Here is a 17,676-nt window from a genome sequence, read left to right as displayed (position 1 = left end):
GGCCAGACCAGAGAGAAGCTGTTACCCCCACAGTGTTACCCTGGGCACTTACAAGCACCTTGCCACCATGGTGCCCTGAGTGTCTGTGTGCGGCCTTCCACCGGCCTTGGCTACCACGTGCAGGGTGACCCCAACACATTCCCAGTCATGGATTGGGAGTCCCATTCCCCCGTAGCCCCTTTTCCTCGGCCATGCAGGGAACAAAGGTCCGTTCTCCCTGGAAGGGAGCAATGGACAATTGAGCACCTTCACCTGCCCTGCTCACAGCCTGGGATAACCCTGATGGAAGAACAGAAGCGTATTGACTGCAGAGCGAGGTCTGAAGTGACTGCAAGTCATAGGAGTCCCCCTGCAAACGGCTGCGCAGAAAAAAACGATGAACTCTTTTAGACTGGGCTGGAGGTGAAATTCTCTCCCCGGATTCCCAGTCGCCTGGCAGAGCAAGTGTCAGGCCCGGCTCTGCAGCCAGAGTCCCTGAGCTGGTTTTGTCGTCTTTGCTGGAGGCGAGGGAGAGAGAAAGCGGGGGCGGTTCTCCTTGCTTTTTGAGTGGAGTCACGTTTCGCCGGCGTGCTCCCTGCATAGCGTTCTCGCCTTCTGAGAGCGAGGAGGTGCAGGAAGTGGGTCGCTAAATTGCTCACTAAGATGGGGCTCCGTCTGCTCCTGTCTCGCCGAAGAGTGGCTGCTTGACTCGTTCCCGCTTGCTGGTCGGCCGTGATACCAGCTGGCCGGGAGTCAACTCGTCCTTCGTCTTTGAGAATCAGGTTCGGCCCCACCCTGGACTTGCCAGTAAACACACACCAGTGGTAGTTCCAGTTTACGTTCAGGGCGCTGGAGGGGCCGTTGCTGTGTCCGTTGCACCCGGGTCTTACTGGCCACCAGCGAGTCACTTGTTTTTCAGGCGCATTTTGCACGCAGATTATTACACTCGTGTGCAGGGTGTGGGGGGCGGGGGCGTGTGCTTTCGCATTTGCACCGTGGGAGCCTAGGACGGCTGCGCCCAGTGATGGCTCGCAGGCCTGTTCTGATTGGCCGGGCAGGCTTTTCTGATGACGTGAGCAGCGCCGACCTTTGGGTCCCCATCGCGAGTCACAGCCGTGGCAGGAGTGGGCTGTGGGGAGGGCCCAGGCTGGGTGTAGGGCCGTCTTTTTCAATTCTGGGGCCCTACACAGCCCGAGGACCTGCAGCCCCATTCCCTGGGGCAGGCGGAGCTGTAGTCAGGGCGGTGGGGGCAGCAGCAGTGCAGGGAGGTTGGTGGGGGAACAGGCGGAAGTGGGGGGGTGGATTTGGGCTGGGGACTGAGGAATCCGGGGCTGCCAGAGTGGGGGATTCAAGTCACCGATGCCAGGAGGCAGGGCCAGGGGATTCGGGAAAGTTGGTGAAGGCCAGCCATCCCTGGACACTGCCTGCTCTGCACTGCCATTGGCTCTGGGGACTGCTCCCCTCTCCCGGGGCCCTCACCTGCCCCCAGTTAACACTGCGTCTTGCACTGTACTGTTGCAAGCTAGGAGGTTTGCAGGAAAAGCAGTCGGGGGCCTAGAGGATCTGTCCTGCAGCAACAGTCAGTTTGTGTCTTCCCATCCCGTCTGTCGAGGTGGTTGTCTGGCCCTGATGACTAGTCAGAGCGCCTGGCAATCATATAAGGTACCCACATGCCTGCTAGAGAAGGCAGCACTAATATCCCCATTTTACAGACGGGGAGCTGAGGCCCAGAGGCTCTGAGGTATTTAGGTGCCTCGTTCCCCTGGATTTCAGTGGCAGTTAGGCACCTAAATAACTCCCCCGCAGGGAGAGCTTTTAAACGTGCCCACCCGACATCCCCAGCGCCCACAGCCGCTTCCTAACCCAGCCTCCGGTGATGTGCTCCAACCAGAGCAGTGATGGGCCCCGCTGGCAAATCTCGGCCCCCGCCCTCCCGACCAGCAGGGTCAGAGTTCCCGTTACCTGCGGCCTTCCGCTCCCATCGCTTATCACCCTTGTAAACCAGCCGCTCCCTCTTATCAGCCTGAGGGCAGGAAGTTTTCTGGCTCCCACTGCAGAGCTCAGCTGGGACTGTGCTGGGACAAAGTCCTGAGCAAAACAAGCCAGCAGAGCACAGCGGTTCTCCCACGAGAGATGGCCTGCACCCTCCCCGCCCTGCAGCAGTGACCGGCTCTCAGCCTGCGGAGAAAACGCCCCGTAAGGAATGGTCTGGAGCAGGAGCTGGTTGGTGGTGCAGCGTTGGTTTGAGCTCTCCTCCCCGCCCTAGGCAAGCTGTGGACTCGCTCTTTGAGGCGGCAGGTGCTGCCCGACGCAGGGCGCAAGCTCGGTGGACAGGCCGTGGGGCTGAGGCACAGCCCCAGAGCTCCTGCTCCCCCTGCCGGGGTCCGAGATAAACGACTGCCCTGATAGGGTTCATCCTGTGAAGCAGCTGGAATAGCTTGGCAGAGACTGGTTGGTGGAATCAGGCGTGGGGAGCAGGACAGATCTCTTCCATGCCTGTTGAAGGCGACAGGACTATGTGCTGAGTAGAAGCAAAGCTGTCGCTCGCAGGGCTGGCTGCCGGCCTTTGTGTTCAGCCCGTTCTTTGCCCCACGCTTTGGTCCCCCACCCCCGGTCTCTCTCTTCCGCAGTTTGTGTCCTTGGGGCGGTTTTTGCCCCCGAGCAACCGTGCTGCTGCTGCGACAGATTCCTAGCGCCGCATGGGTGAGTGAAGGTAGCGGGTGCGAGGGCCCACTGCTGGAGCGGGGCCCGTTGCCATTGTCCTGAAGATTCCAGGTTCCTTGCGCGGCGGGTTCTCAGAACAGTTGATTTCCCAGGTCAACTGGGCCTCTCTGGAGTCCATGAAACTCTTCACGTCAACTCCTGATCGGAGACAAGTCCTGCTTCTGAAGAAAAGCGTATCCCAGCTGCCAGAACCTTGGAGGTAAACAAACGCCACCTGGGCTCCGCAGCAGATTGTCTCGTGAGTTCCTCCCTTGCCAGCCGTGCTGGGCCACAAGCACGCCTGTTCCTGTCCCCCCCAGGCAGGGGGCTCCCCACAGCTCTTTGAAGAGAGAGGGAACGTCTATACTTAACTGGGGTTCAGTGCACGGCTGTCAAGCCGCTGGAGTTTGACTTTGCCGCGTCGATCTCTCTGGGCGTGGCCGTCGACCCTGGTACTCCACATTGCCGTGTGCAGTCAGGGACATCGGCGCGAGCCCGAAGACCCCCGACCTGCGCCAGGGAGCAAAGTCGATCCTGATACGTCGATTCGAGCACCTCTAGTAGCGTGGCTAGAACTGAGTATCTCGGATCAACTTTGGTCCCTAGTGTAGACCAGGCCGGAGAGAGAGCCTCCCAGCATGGCGTACACCCCGTCTCGGGGCATCCATTGCAGCTGCCCCCTCCACATTCCTCTGGGGCTAAGGCAGGAACCTCTGCAGCCCACTATCACTGACACCCTGTCGTTGGACACTGAGCTAAATAGGAGGATCGGAGAAGCGGCCACAACTCTGTCCAGACTCAGCAAGAGAGTGTGGAATAACAACAAGCTGTACACTCACACCAAAATGCAAGTCTACAGAGCCTGCATCCTCAGCACCCTCCTTTATGGCAGCGAGACTTGGACCCTGTTTGCCCGCCAGGAAAAGAGGCTGAACGTCTTCCACTTGCGCTGCCTCAGGCGCATCCTTGGAATATCATGGAAGGACAGAGTTACCCACACAGCCGTCCTTGAGCAAGCTGGAATCCCAACCATGCACACCCTCCTCAGGCAGCATCGACTCCGCTGGCTTGGCCACGTCCACAGGATGAACGATGGAAGGATTCCAAAAGACATCCTGTATGGTGAGCTAGCCTCTGGCAAAAGACCTCCCGGACGCCCCCAGTTGCGCTACAAAGATGTGTGCAAGAGAGACCTCAGAGAGGTAGACATCGAGCTGGACAACTGGGAAGAACTAGCAGACAACCGCAGCAGATGGAGGCAGGGGTTACACAAGGGCCTTCAGAAGGGCGAGTTGAAGATCAGACAGCTAGCAGAGGAGAAGCGAGCGCACAGAAAGCACAATAAGGACTTGCCAGACACCCACGACATCTGCAAGAGATGCAGCAAGGACTGTCACTCTCGTGTGTGTCTTTATAGTCACAGTAGACGCTGTAAATGAAGTCCTCAATCGAAACTATAAGCGGCGCAATCCATAGTCTATGCAGACTGAAGGATGCCTACTACTACGGAGCGAAAACCAGCTGGCGCTCAGCTGAGGCAGTTCAGGAGACTCGTTCTCTCTCTGGATAGGAGGTCTGAGTGCCACCACCTGGAAAGTGAAGCACACCTATGTGTGGGTTACGCTGGCCGAGGCCTCTGCGATGGCTGATTGACGTATCCATTGCGGCCGCTCCATTGCTCAGGGCTGCTCCTGGTTTTCTGCCATCTGTTGGTGATGAGTAACAATTATCTGCCATCCTCTCAGGCAGTGAGGGGGGAGAAACAATAACGGGAAGCTTGGAAATGGCATAGATGTTTAATGACTTCTTTGTTTTGGTCGTCGCCGAGAAGCCTGGAGAAGGAATGCCCAACAGAGTGAAAGCCAGTGGGAAAGGGGCAGGTATAGAAGATAAAATAAAAAAAAGAACAAGTTAAAAATCACTTAGGAAGGTTAGATATCTGCAAGTCACCCGGGCCTGATGAAATGCACCCTAGAATCCTCAAGGAGCTGATGGAGGAGGTATCTGAGCCATTAGCTATCATCTTCGGAAAATCATGGGAGACAGGAGAGATTCCAGAAGACTGGAAAAAGGCAAATATAGTGCCCATCTATAAAAAGGGGAATAAGAACAACGCAGGAAACTACAGACCGGTCAGCTTAACTCCTGTGCCAGGAAAGATAATGGAACAAGTAATTAAGGAAATCATCTGCAAACACTTGGAAGCTGGTAAACTGATAGGGAACAGCCAGCATGGATTTGCAAAGAACAAATCATGTCAAACCAATCTGATACCTTTCTTTGACAGGATAATGAGCCTTGTGGATAAGGGAGAAGCGGTGGATGTGGTATACCAAGATTTTAGTAAGGCATTTGATTCGGTCTCGCATGATATTCTTATCAATAAACTAGGCAAATACAACTTAGATGGGGCTACTGTAAGGTGGGTGCAAAACTGGCTGGATAACCATACTCAGAGAGTAGTTATTAATGGTTCTCAGTCCTGCTGGAAAGGTATAACAAGTGGGCTTCCACAGGGGTCTGCACTGGGACTGGTTCTGTTCAATATTTTCATCAACGATTTAGATATGGCATAGACAGTACGCTTAGTAAGTTTGCGGATGTTACCAAGTTAGGAGAGGCTGCAACTGCTTTGGAGAATAGGGTCAAAATTCAAAATGATCTGGACAAATTGGAGAAATGGTCTGAAGTAAACAGGATGAAGTTTAATAAAGACAAATGCAAAGTGCTCCACTTAGGAAGGAACAATCAGTTTCACACATACAGAATGGGAAAGGACTGTCTAGGAAGGAATATGGCAGAAAGGGATCTCGGGGTTATAGTGGACCACAAGTTAAACATGAGTCAACAGTGTGATGCTGTTGCAAAAAAAGCAAACGTGATTCTGGGATGCATCAACAGGTGTGTTGTGAACAAGACACAAGAAGTCATTCTTCCGCTCTACTCTGCGCTGGTTAGGCCTCAGCTGGAGTATTGTGTCCAGTTCTGGGCGCCGCAGTTCAAGAAAGATGTGGAGAAATTGGAGAGGGTCCACAAAAGAGCAGCAAGAATGATTAAAGGTCTAGAGAATGTGACCTATGAAGAAAGGCTGAAAGAATTGGGCCTGTTTAGTTTGGAAAAAAGAAGATTGAGGGGGGACATGATAGCGGTTTTCAGGTATCTAAAAGAGAGTCATAAGGAGGAGGGAGAAAACTTGTTCTTCTTGGCCTCTGAGGATAGAACAAGAAGCAACGGGCTTAAACTGCAGCGAGGGAGGTTTAGGTTGGACATTAGGAAAAAGTTCCTAACTGTCAGGGCGGTCAAACAGTGGCATAAATTGCCAAGGGAGGTTGTAGAATCTCCATCACTGGAGGTATTGAAGAACAGGTTAGATAGATGTCTATCAGGGATGGTTTAGACAGTACTTGGTCCTGCCCTGAGGGCAGGGGGCTGCACGCGATGGCCTCTCAAGGTCCCTTCCAGTCCTAGTATTCTATGATTCTCTGAGTCCTCTGCGGACACTGGCTTTGCAAGCTCCTTCCTTTCCTCTCCCAGGTGCCACAGGCCTACCCTGTGGGCCCTCCTCTACAAGACCGTCTCCACAGCTCCTTGGAGTGGCGGGATGGGGTGTTTGGTGATGAGGACGTGTGGCGGCTGAGAGTGGGAGGAACACCAAGCAAGCTCTTGTCACAAAGGGCCTCCACGGGGAAGCAACCGTCAGCGTGTGTCCCACCTGGATCCCATTCTGCTCTGGCTTCCTGGCTGAGAGAGCCTTTCCGACCCCTTCTGGTCTCTTGGCTGGGCCGCTCAGGTTTCCTGGGCGCTTCAGTTCTCCCGAGACGCCTGATGCACTCTGCCCTGCTCCTCACCCCAGCACCCTTGGGGCGAGTCGCACGTCCTGCTCGGCAGAGTTAGAGGCGCAGAGTTTAAGGCCCTCGTCCCGTCTGACCCAGCTCTCTGAACCGTGCACACCGCGCCCAGCAGCCAGGCTCGGAGCAGAGCGTCACAGCCCTCAGCCGACTGCGCTGCTGCCTTGGAAGAACCCGCTGGGGCAACGTTCCTTCTAATCTTTGCCCTGCGTGTGCAGAATACACGTTCTTCTTCGAGTGGTCCCCGTGGGTGCTCCACAGTAGGTGTCGGGCTCGCCCTGGCGCCGCAGCTCGGAAATTCTTCAGCAGTCTCCGTCGGGTCGCGCATGCACCGATGCGCGTCGGCTCTTCGCGCGCTTACGGTCACATGCGCGATCCGGTCCCCGCCAGTTCCTTCTCAACCGCTAACGGCTGCAGACGGAATCTTCTCCGGCTCCAACGCCTGAGACAGATAAATCTTATTTTTTTCTCATGTTAATAGTTTTAACAGTTCATAGTTAGCAGTTCTATAGCTATTATAGTTAGTTACTCTGTTAAAAGTTGTTAAAAGCTAAAGACCATCTTAAAAACCGCAGCGGCTGCCTCTGGGCGGGCCCGCTGCTTTTGTTTGTCAGCCTTCAAAGGCCAACGGTTATTAACATCACCTAATAGACTATTAAGTGCGCTATTAGCACCTAAGGACTCAGAGTTAAGTTTTAACAATGCCATCCCCCGGCTTTAAGAAGTGTGAATCTTGCCGGGAGGCCATGCCTGCTTCGGATGGCCATAGCAGATGCATACGGTGCCTCGGGGAGACGCACGTTCCCCAGAAGTGCTCCCATTGTTCCAAGTTGACTAATAGAGTTAGAAAAGATAGAGAAATGAGGCTGAAGATGCTGCTAGTTGACAAAGCACTTCAGCCTGCCGCATTGGAGACAACGCATGCAGAGGGCTCTTCAGGATTGCACAAGAGGAAGGCTGCCTCTTTGACCTCCTCTGTGCAGAAGAAAAGAAAAGCCTCGCCAACTCGATCCCTGCCCCTTACTGTTGGGAGCGGGACGAGCGTAACAAAGGGCCCGCGCACGCTGGCTTCCTCCACTGGCTCATGCAACCACTCAAGGCCCTGCAGCTACCGGGGAGACGGCACCGAGAGCCGTGCAGGCAGTAGTCAGTCCGGCACTGGCTACTGCGGCACCGATCGAGACTTCCCCAGAGGCACCGAGGACGTCGGCACTGGGATCGACGGCACCGGGAGCAGTGGAAATCAGCATGACACCTGCTCCGGTACCAAGCTCACCGACAAGACCACCCGAAAGGGTAAAGACTAAAACGAAGGCCAGGCACCGCAGCCCCTCTCCTGAGGTAATTGCGCTGCCTCTGTCACCACGATCACCACCGGAGATTCGACGGGCGGCAACACCTTCAGCCTGCCACAGACGTCCTTCTCCTTTTCTTCGGAGTCCATCCCAGGGGTCTGCACGCTTCTCTCCATCATCTAGCAGAGATCCCTACGAGTCTTCTCACAGAGGCTCTCCTCGTACGTCGGTATCATCTCGGAGGTCTCAACATTCCAGGCACCACCCTTACATCCTTGGGTCATGGTCCAGGTCTCCATCGCCGGGCCCCTGCCCCTGTTGCTATGACCACCATCATTATGCGGGGCGTCAGCATAGGAGGTCGACGTCTCACTATGGATCCCCGTCGACCACTCCTCAACGCCACAGTGTTCTGCTTCCACCTGGGGGAACACCACAAGTTCCCCAGTCAGGCTGGGTCTAAAGACATTGAACCCCACCTCGAAATTCCACAAAGGCAATCACACCAATACAGCCAGGATCCAGAGGAATTGGTGGAGAGGTACCATAGTGATGCCTCCTCATCCTTGCCAGACGAGGCCGTGGTCCCTGGAGACGTTTCTCCCCCAGATGACCTGAAACAGTTCCAGGAGCTGTTCAAACGAGTAGCTCAATCCCAAGATATTCAAGTGGCGGAGGTGCAGGAGAAACACCACAGACTCCTTAAAAATCTCAGGCCTCCATCTTCTTCTAAAATAGCTATTCCTCTGGACGATGCAATCATGGAGGCAGCCACTAATATATGGCAGACTCCAGCATCTGCTCCTCCTACCAACAAAAGAGCGGACAAAAAGTACTTCGTCCCTGTGAAAGGGATGGAATTTCTATTTAGTCATCCACAGCCAAACTCGCTGGTGGTTGAATCGTCCCAACACAGGTCCGAATCGTCCCAGTACAAATCTGGGGGATTGGACAAGGACATAAAGAAGCTGGATCTTCTGGGTAGAAAAGCCTACTCCTCCTCTACTCTGTTGCTCCGCATGGCCAACTATGCCGCTCATTTGTCGAACCGCAATTTCGACAACTATTCCAAGCTTACTGCCCTCATGGACTTCCTTCCGGAGGATAAAAGGCCAATTCTTAAGGCAATTGTGCAAGAGGGCTACGCGGCTTCTCGAGCGGGCGTGCAGATTGCATTGGATGTGGCGGACACAGCGGCCCGCGCCGTGGCCACTGCAGTGGTAATGCGGAGAGAGTCTTGGCTTCACACATCCGGCATTCCAAAGGAGTTACAGGTCAAAATTGCAGACCTCCCCTTCGACAAAATAAAATTGTTTGCTGAATCGACCGACTCAGTTCTACACTCGAGCAAAGATTCCAGAGCGACACTTCGGACTTTGAGGATATATACCCCACCGTTCAGAAGGAAGAAATTTTATCCTCAGCAATGCCGTTATGGTTACCAGCAGCAACGTACCCAATTTCAACGGGGGTATGATCAGGGACGTCATCAACAAACACATTATAAGGGCCCTAGGCGCCAGCCTCAGCAGGGCAATGCCTCCGCAGGGCAAAGTGCGAGACAGCAAGTTTGACGGGTATGTGGAGGGCCGTGAAGCCAAGACCGTACCTCAGTGCCTATCTCAGTACATGTTCCATCACCGACTCAAGCCATTCTACCCACAATGGGAAAGCGTCACGTCGGACAAGTGGGTACTGGAGATTGTAAACACGGGATACACGATCCCCTTCCAGTCTTTACCTCCACCAAATCCTCCCACCGCACCCGTCCTCAGAGACCCCTCTCACCTACCGGAATTAAGGCGGGAGGTGGACCACCTCCTATTCATAGGGGCCGTGGAGAGGGTACCGGAACAGTTTCAAGGCAAAGGCTTCTACTCCAGGTATTTCCTGACAGAGAAGAAGACGGGGATGGAGACCCATTTTGGATCTACGCGCACTGAACCAGTATCTACGCAAACAGCGCTTCAAAATGACTACGATGCCTTCAATAATCACGGCACTAGACCATGGCGATTGGCTTGCGGCCCTCGACTTACAGGATGCGTATTTTCATATCGCAATTCATCCAGCCCACAGGCGCTTCCTTCGGTTCCTTATGGGCACAGATCATTTCCAGTACAGAGTCCTCCCATTCGGCCTCTCTTCAGCACCCAGAGTCTTCACCAAGACCTTAGTGGTGGTGTCGGCATACCTACACAGACAGGGAGTTTTCATTTTCCTGTACCTGGACGATTGCCTGTTAAAGGGAACTTCCCGGGCAGAGGTATTACGGACGATACACATCACCACAAACACATTTACCTCACTGGGCCTCATCATCAATTTCTCAAAGTCAAAGACCGACCCCACGCAAAATATAGAGTTTATAGGGGCTCGGATATACTCAGTCACGTCAAGGGTGTATTTACCCGAGGCTCGTTTTCGTGCCATCAAATCTCTTGTACGACTACTAACATGCAGCCCCACTGTTCCAGTTCTCACGTGCTTACAACTGTTGGGGCATATGGCAACCACCACGTTTGTGGTGCAAAACGCCAGGCTGCACATGCGAGGATTGCAGCATTGGTTGGCAACCGTATACAAACGCTCAGTCCACACCGTCCACAAGAGAGTGTCACTTACAACAGAGGCATGAAGGTCGCTTACATGGTGGGGAAACTCCAAGAATCTCCTAACAGGGGTGCCCTTCCGCCAACCACAAATTACTGTGTTCATTACAACATATGCCTCCCATATGGGATGGGGGGCTCACATGGACAACAAAGCCACTCAAGGATTATGGTTCCCCGCGGAGAAGACACTACACATAAACATACTAGAGCTCAGGGCAGTGTTCAATTCGTGCAGGCATTTTCACAATTATCTGTGCGGAAAAATAGTCGGCGTGAATACCGACACCACCACCACCATGTTTTACATAAACCGACGGGGGAGCCAGGTCTCGTACGCTTTGTGCGGAGGCGGTCCGACTCTGGAACTGGTGCATCACCAACAATATAATCATAAAGGCTTCATACCTACCGGGGGTCCACAATGTCAAGGCGGACCAACTCAGCAGACACTTTGCGCCCACTCACGAGTGGCAGATCCGTCCAGACCTACTTCACCAAGTGTTCTGCAGATGGGGTTTTCCCCAAATCGACTTGTTCGCCACCCGAGAAAACAAGAAATGTCCCCAATACTGCTCCAGAGCGGGCATGGGGCAGGGGTCTTTGGGGGACGCCTTCATGATCCCATGGAAGGGCCCTCTACTTTATGCATTCCCTCCCACGACACTTACACACAAGGTCTTGGAGAAGACCAGAAGGGAGAAAGCATGCATGATACTCATAGTCCCAACATGGGACCGGCAACAGTGGTTCCCATTGCTCTTGCGCATGGCTCAACATCGGCCATTTCCCCTACCAACAGTACCGGACATTCTCACTCAGGCTCGGGGGTCAATACTGCACCCGCACCCAAAGAGACTTCGGCTACAAGCATGGTTAATCCATGGCTAAGCGCCTTGGAGACTACATGCTCAGAGGGAGTACAACAAGTCCTTGAATGTAGTCGGAGAACTTCCACCAGAAAGACTAATCAGCACAAATGGTTGCTTTTTTCCGAATGGTGTTCCTCCAGGCAACTTATACCCCAGGACGCCACCATACCTACGATTCTGGAGTATTTGCTACAACTCAAACAAAAGGGACTTTCGCTATCCTCTATAAAGGTGCATCTGGCGGCTATATCAGCGTTTTGGCATGAAGAGGATGGATCAACCACATTTGCCCATCCTGTTGTCTCGCGTTTCCTAAAGGGGTTGGTGAATCTGTACCCCCCTCGGAAACCAATACCGCTGTCATGGAGTTTAGACCTAGTTCTACACACCCTCTCGGGACCGCCCTTTGAACCATTGGCTACGGTCCCCCTTCGACTACTTACTATTAAAACGACTTTCCTCCTGGCAATCACGTCAGCTTGCAGAGTGAGCGAGCTCACGGCCATAATGTCCACACCACCCTGCACGATTTTCTCAAAAGAAGCGGTGGTCTTACGATTACACCCAGCCTTCGTTCCGAAGGGCTCTTCAGACTTTCATATCAACGAACCAATAGTGCTGCCCTCGTTCTATCCTAAGCCTCACAACTCAAACGAAGAGGCGCGGTTGCACTTACTTGATGTAAGAAGGGCACTGGCCTTCTACATCGATAGAACTAAACCTTTCCGGAAAACGGACAGACTCCTCGTGTCCATTGCATCCAGGTCAAAAGGAGAAGCGCTATCCTCGCAGAGGATTTCAAATCACATTGTGTCTTGCATAAGACTGTGTTACGAGATTCGCAAGACTCCTCTGCCAGTTCTGCCAAGAGCCCACTCTACGAGGGCAATGGCGGCGTCAGCAGCCTTCTTCAAAGGCATCGCGCTGAGAGATATCTGCAGAGCAGCGACGTGGTCTTCCTATGACACCTTAGCCAAGCACTACGCCATGCACGGGATGCTTGATGAGGATACACGCCTGTCGACAGCAGTCCTTTCACGGGCAAGCTGCGCATAAATCGGGTACCCACCTCCTTTTTCGGGGGGGTTACTGCTGGGTAGTCACCTACTGTGGAGCACCCACGGGGACCACTCGAAGAAGAAAGAGAAGTTACTCACCTGTGTAGTAACGATGGTTCTTCGAGATGTGTCCCTGTGGGTGCTCCACTACCCACCCGTTCCTCCCCACTTCGGAGCTCTGTCTGTGTGTTTTTCAGGGGCGTCCAGAGCGGTTGATCAGGAACTGGCGGGGACCGGATCGCGCATGTGACCGTAAGCGCGCGAAGAGCCGACGCGCATCGGCGCATGCGCGACCCGACGGAGACTGCTGAAGATTTTCCGAGCTGCGGCGCCGGGGCGAGCCCGACACCTACTGTGGAGCACCCACGGGGACACATCTCGAAGAACCATCGTTACTACAGGTGAGTAACTTCTCTTTGTGTGCACCGCCGATAGCGGAAACAGAACTCAGCTGTGGGCGCTCTGCTAATCGGCTGGGTGCCATTTGAATCTCCCTGAGTGCCCACCTAGGCACCCAGCTGACTGGGAACGCTGTGAAAGCAGCTGAGCCAGCCCCACTGGTGGGGGCAGGATCTGGGTGTCCGGCGTCGATCAGGTGAGTGGGCAGAGGGCAAGGAGCAGAGTCGCTGGCAGAGGTCATTTCCCGCCCACCGAGAGGTGGAGGACGGTGGGACGGAACTCACCCACGCAGGGGGCAGCCCCTGGCTCTGCCCGCTCCTGGGACCAGGTCTCCCTCGCCTCGGGTGTGTTTGTGCTGGGGTTTACCGGCCGGGACGGTGGGTTGGAGGGCTGAGCCGCGAGTGGCTCGGAATGAGAATTCAGCACAGGCCAGCAGGGGAGTCTGCAGCTGGGGTTGCCGGAAGTGCTGGGCACAGCTGTGCCAACCACAGACCTAGGCAGCCCCATCGCCTGCCCGAGGAACACCGCCTTAGGCCAGCTTCAGAGGAGCAGGGTGAGCCAGACATGTTCCCCCCCGAGGGCACTGGCTGGGCTCGCCTCCCTGCTCCAGGCCCCCTGGGGACCCAGCGCCACTCAGGTGTAGCCTGGTCACCCTGATGCCGGGAGGCCGAACTTGAGTGAGTCAAGTCACAGCTCCACTCACTCAGATCTGGTCTGGTCAAGGGGGCAGGACCTAACCCGAGCGGGGCTGCAACCCCCGAGTTTGGAACCCAAGCCCAGCCAGCCCCACGGCGTAGGAACTGCTACTGTGGGGTGAGTGCCCCACAGCAAGACGTGACTGAAACCACCCCAGCGCCTGGGTCGTGACGGGCCATAAACGCTCACCCAGGGGTCCTGAGCCCAAGAGGCTGAGCAGCCCTGGTCTAGAAGACTGAGCAAAGGCTTCATTCACGCTTGGCTCAGGTTTGGCCCCCAAAGGCAGCAGCCACCTCTGTCTTGCCAGAGCGAGCGAGCGAGCGAGCGGCTGGGCTGAGAACCCGCAGCTGTGCCCCGCCACCCCGTCTTAGCGCTGTGTGAACCACAGCCTTGTGCTACCCCCCGGAGGTGTCAGGCAGAGGGCTGGGCAGGGAGCCAAGCGTTTCCTGTCGAAACGGATTGGACTAGAACTGAGCCTGGCTGTCCGCTTGGCCCTCGTTCAGGCCAAGGGGCTTGCCAGGGCGCGTCCTGTCTGCAGAGCGGCCCTCCCCTACCCTCATCAGCACAGACGATCAAGAACAGCACCAAATCCCTGATAGCAGCGTGGCACCCTGGCCCACCCAAACGCTGCCTGTGCAGCAGGCCAGAGGCCAGCCCCTGCCTCTCAAAGGGGCACCTTTCTGGGCCGTGTCAGTATGCTGGCAGAGAGCTGCCAGCTACCCTTGATCGCAGCCCCTGGCCGGCGTTCTCGCTCATTTTTCCCATCCGTGGGCGGAATAAGTTTTGTTGCCGCACCGAGGCTTTGCTGACGTGCACCACCGGGAGAAGTGCCGGCTGGGGCTCTCCGCTCCTCAGCCGGGCAGCACCTGGCTCTCTCGGCAGTATCCCTTTAAGAGACACCAGGGGTGACTTTGCTGCTTCTTGGCGATTGTTGCATCACCTGGGCCCTGGCCCTGCCCTGGGCCCATCTCCCGCCTCCCTGAGTTCAGTTAGCGCCAGCTGGGCCCGAGGTTCCATGGCTGTTTGGGCACCAGGCTGGGCCTGGGACGTAACCACGTAAGAGAGCGGGGTTGGTGGCAGCCCCCTGGCCCTGGGGGGAGTGGGGAGCAGGGACCCCCCTCGCAGCCTGGGGAGAGGGAGGGTGCAGGAGCCCCTCCCAGCCGGGGCAGAGGGGCTCTGGGGGGATAGACAGATGGAGAGAGAACCACCCCCAGGTGGGATAGACGGGCGCACCCAGGGATCACCGCCCTGATGCACCCAAGAAGGGATGCTGGGGGAATAGAGGCCCTTCCCTCCCCATGTGGGGACAAGGGGAGCCCGGGGAGCCCCCATCCCTCCCTAGCGGGCTTGCAGGGCTTCCCATTCAGCTGTGGGCCTTGTTCCAGCCGTCTTGGGGGGCTTTCCCACCCCGTGCCCGCCTCCTCCGCCCTCACAGCCCAGCAGAGCCAGCTGCCCTGCCCTGCTGGCGGGCTGGGGCATCTCCCTGCGGCGGTGGAGCGGAGCCTCAGCACCTCAGCAGACCGAGGGGGGTAATGAAGCCCCTCGCTGGAGCTGGTGCACTCCAAAGGGTCCCTTAGCTCTGCCATCCCTTCCTCCTCCTGGGCAAGGCGAGCCTGGGCCCTGCTCTGTGCCTGGGCTCTCCCCACTCCCTGCCTTTTTGCCCACGCCGGAGCCTGGGGCTGGGTTGTTCTGCGGGGAGGGACACACGTCTCCGTCAGTGGCAGGAGACCCACATGGAATAGAGTAACTCCCCGGGTGTTCCTCCTGGGCTGCACCAGCCTCGCCCCTGCGGGGTCTCTGCGCCGGCACTCGCATTCCTTCCCCAGCTGGCTGCTGCCTGTGCAGGCGTCGGGGTTGATGGAGAGGAAGTGGGCAGAGGCGTGCCGTTTACACAGGCCTGGCCGCTAGCAGCAGTTACTGCCAGAAAGCCCTAGGATGTTTCACCACTTCCTGGAAAGGCCGCCTGATCCTACCAAAAGGCCAGAGGACACAGGCCGGCTGCCTGGATCCCATCCCCCCGGCCTCGGCTTCGTCTTTGATCGCCGGCGACGGAAACAGCGCTGGCCTGAAGACTGGCGTCAGCGCGGAACTGCAGGGCCGTTTGTGACGCTGCACGTGTCGGTGCGAAGGCCCCTCCCCTCCCTCCAGTTCACGGTTATCGTGCAAACGTGCATCTGACGAAGCGGTTCTTTGCCCACCAAGCTCACGCTCCAAAATACCCGTTAGTCTCTAAGGTGCCGCAGGGCTTCTTGCTGTTTCTGAAGATCCGGACTAACCCGGCCACCCCTCTGAGGCGTGTAAGCAGTGACAGCCTCCGGCAGTGCAAATGTGGCACTCGTACCAGGCCGTGCTCTGCAGGGCCGCCTCCAGCCTGTTTGCTGTCCTGCATGCTCATGTGGCTGTGCCTGGAGCCCGCCGTGTGCCTCTCCTCTCAGTGCATTTCCAGGCAACCCCCCGGCCAGGGCAAACGCCCATCACAGGATGCCCTGGCTGAAGAGTTCTGCAGGGATCTTCACCGGCTTTGTGCTCCATGTTTGCTCAGAGCTGTGGGAACAGGGAGCCCTGAGCAAACAGGCGCTGGGAGGGTCTCTCGGCACCCCTGGCACAAAGGCAGGAATGCGGCTGGTTTCTCTGGCGCGCCGGGAGACGGGGGGACTCTGAACTCGCCTGCCACTCGCTCGCCAGCGTCTCCCCAGCTCTGCCTCTTTTTGTCCCAGCCTGTCCCTTCCCCTCCCATGAGGCCCTACGTGCAGCTGCGTGGCAGCGGGGACCTGGGGGGGCAGCAGGGGCGGGCGGGTGCCGCGGTTTAGAGGCGCCGAGGCAGGATGGTGTGGGCTGCAGCTGCCGGGTTTCAGCGGCCGGGGTTTGTAGTGGCTTGTGGGCGGCTGAGAAAGCCAGCGAGTCCGAGGCCAGCCAGGCCAACGTCAGGCTGAAAACGCTTCCTGCCGAAAGCTGCCTGTGCAGTGACCCAGTCGGGGCTGGGAAGTCAGGCCGAGCAGCCAGGAGAGGCCTCGTGCCTGCCCGGGAGCGGACTTTCCTTTTGCAGGGTGTGGTGCCTTCGACGGGGCTCTGAGAAGCTCCGCTTGCAGGCCCGGCTCCTCGGGCTGGAGACGAGGCTCTGGGAGCCCCATGGTGGGAGGCAGGCGTGGTGCCCGGCTCTCATCCTGCCTGGTCCTTGCCCCCCCTCTGCGTACCAGCGATGCTCCCCTCCGCCCCAGCCTCTTGTCCCCATGGCAACCAGCTCGGTACAGCTCAGCACTCTTGGTAGGAAGCCGAAGCCACAAAACAGGAAGCGCCGAATCGGTTTCGCCAACACCCACACTGGCCTGAGCAACAGGCGCTCGAGAAGCCGCCGGATCTGCCCCGGAGCAGCCCACACGAGCGCGGCCGGCCAGCCGGCCCTGCTGTGCCGAGGAGGTAACTGCCCTCTCCCTCTTTCTGCCTCCGGGGGTGGGTGGGGCAGCAGAGACCCGCGTGCCGACGGGCTGCAGCGGGCTCCCTTGCACCCTGAGGCCTCGGGGTTGGCCCTTCTCTGCCTCCGCAGGGTTTCTCCCTCCTGCGGCGGCGAGGCGACAGCTTCGTGCGCAGCTGAGGCACGAGGGGGCCCATCGGCTGGGGGGTGCCTCGCAGCACTGGAGGGCAGCAGCGTGCTCCAGGGGGGTCGGAGATCCCTGTGGGTAATTCAGACGCGCTGCGACCGAACGACGGACGCCTGCCCTTGGGTCCCCTCAGGGACTGGGTCGTTACCGCACCTCTCTGCTCCCCGCTGGACGCTGGGGTTGTGCAGCCCAATGCGCCCAAGTGGGTATGTGCTGGAACGGTGCATCTTACCCGGCCTGCTGCCTCTTGGCAGGTGCAGTGAGCCTGCCTGGCAGCCGAGCGATACAGTGCGTGCCGGGGCGGTTTGCCCGCTGTGTGTGCCAGGTACATCCTCCAAGCAGGCGGCCCCCCCCATACTCCGGACCCCGGCTGCAATGGGCTCGCTGCCGTTGCGCTTGTGCCGGTGAAACGTGGCAGCCGGTGGCCCAGCAGCAGGGCAGGTGGCAAGGCGGAGCTGTGTGTAGGTGCCAGGGTGGTGGAGGGCCAGCGGTGATGGGTCAAACACGTGCCACCTTGGGGTGGAGATGGCACTTGCTAGGGTAACTGGGGAGCCGTTGAGTGTCCCAGTGCCTGCAGCCGGCCCAGCCCTGCTGGGTGCCTCTTGCGGAGGGCTG

The 17,676-nt window shown here is 57.2% G+C and overlaps 1 protein-coding gene across 5 annotated transcripts in view; it reads left to right on the top strand.

Moving 5' to 3' along the window:
* SEPTIN12 (septin 12) overlaps window positions 1–17,676 on the top strand; it is a 120,470-nt gene that overhangs the window by 72,926 nt on the left and 29,868 nt on the right. Inside the window, exon 1 of one of the 5 annotated variants that reach the window (XM_075010281.1) lies at window positions 16,804–16,879. The exons of the other annotated variants lie outside the window; for them this stretch is intronic. The gene's annotated coding sequence lies outside the window, so the exon portion shown is untranslated. Of the gene's footprint in view, window positions 1–16,803; window positions 16,880–17,676 lie in introns of those variants that run through there. 5 annotated transcript variants of the gene reach the window in all.

This window comes from Carettochelys insculpta, chromosome 16 (assembly GCF_033958435.1).
Source record: "Carettochelys insculpta isolate YL-2023 chromosome 16, ASM3395843v1, whole genome shotgun sequence".
NCBI lineage: Eukaryota > Metazoa > Chordata > Testudines > Carettochelyidae > Carettochelys > Carettochelys insculpta.
The sequence above is the reverse complement of the archived record's forward strand: the minus strand, read 5'-3'. Positions and strand labels throughout refer to the sequence as shown.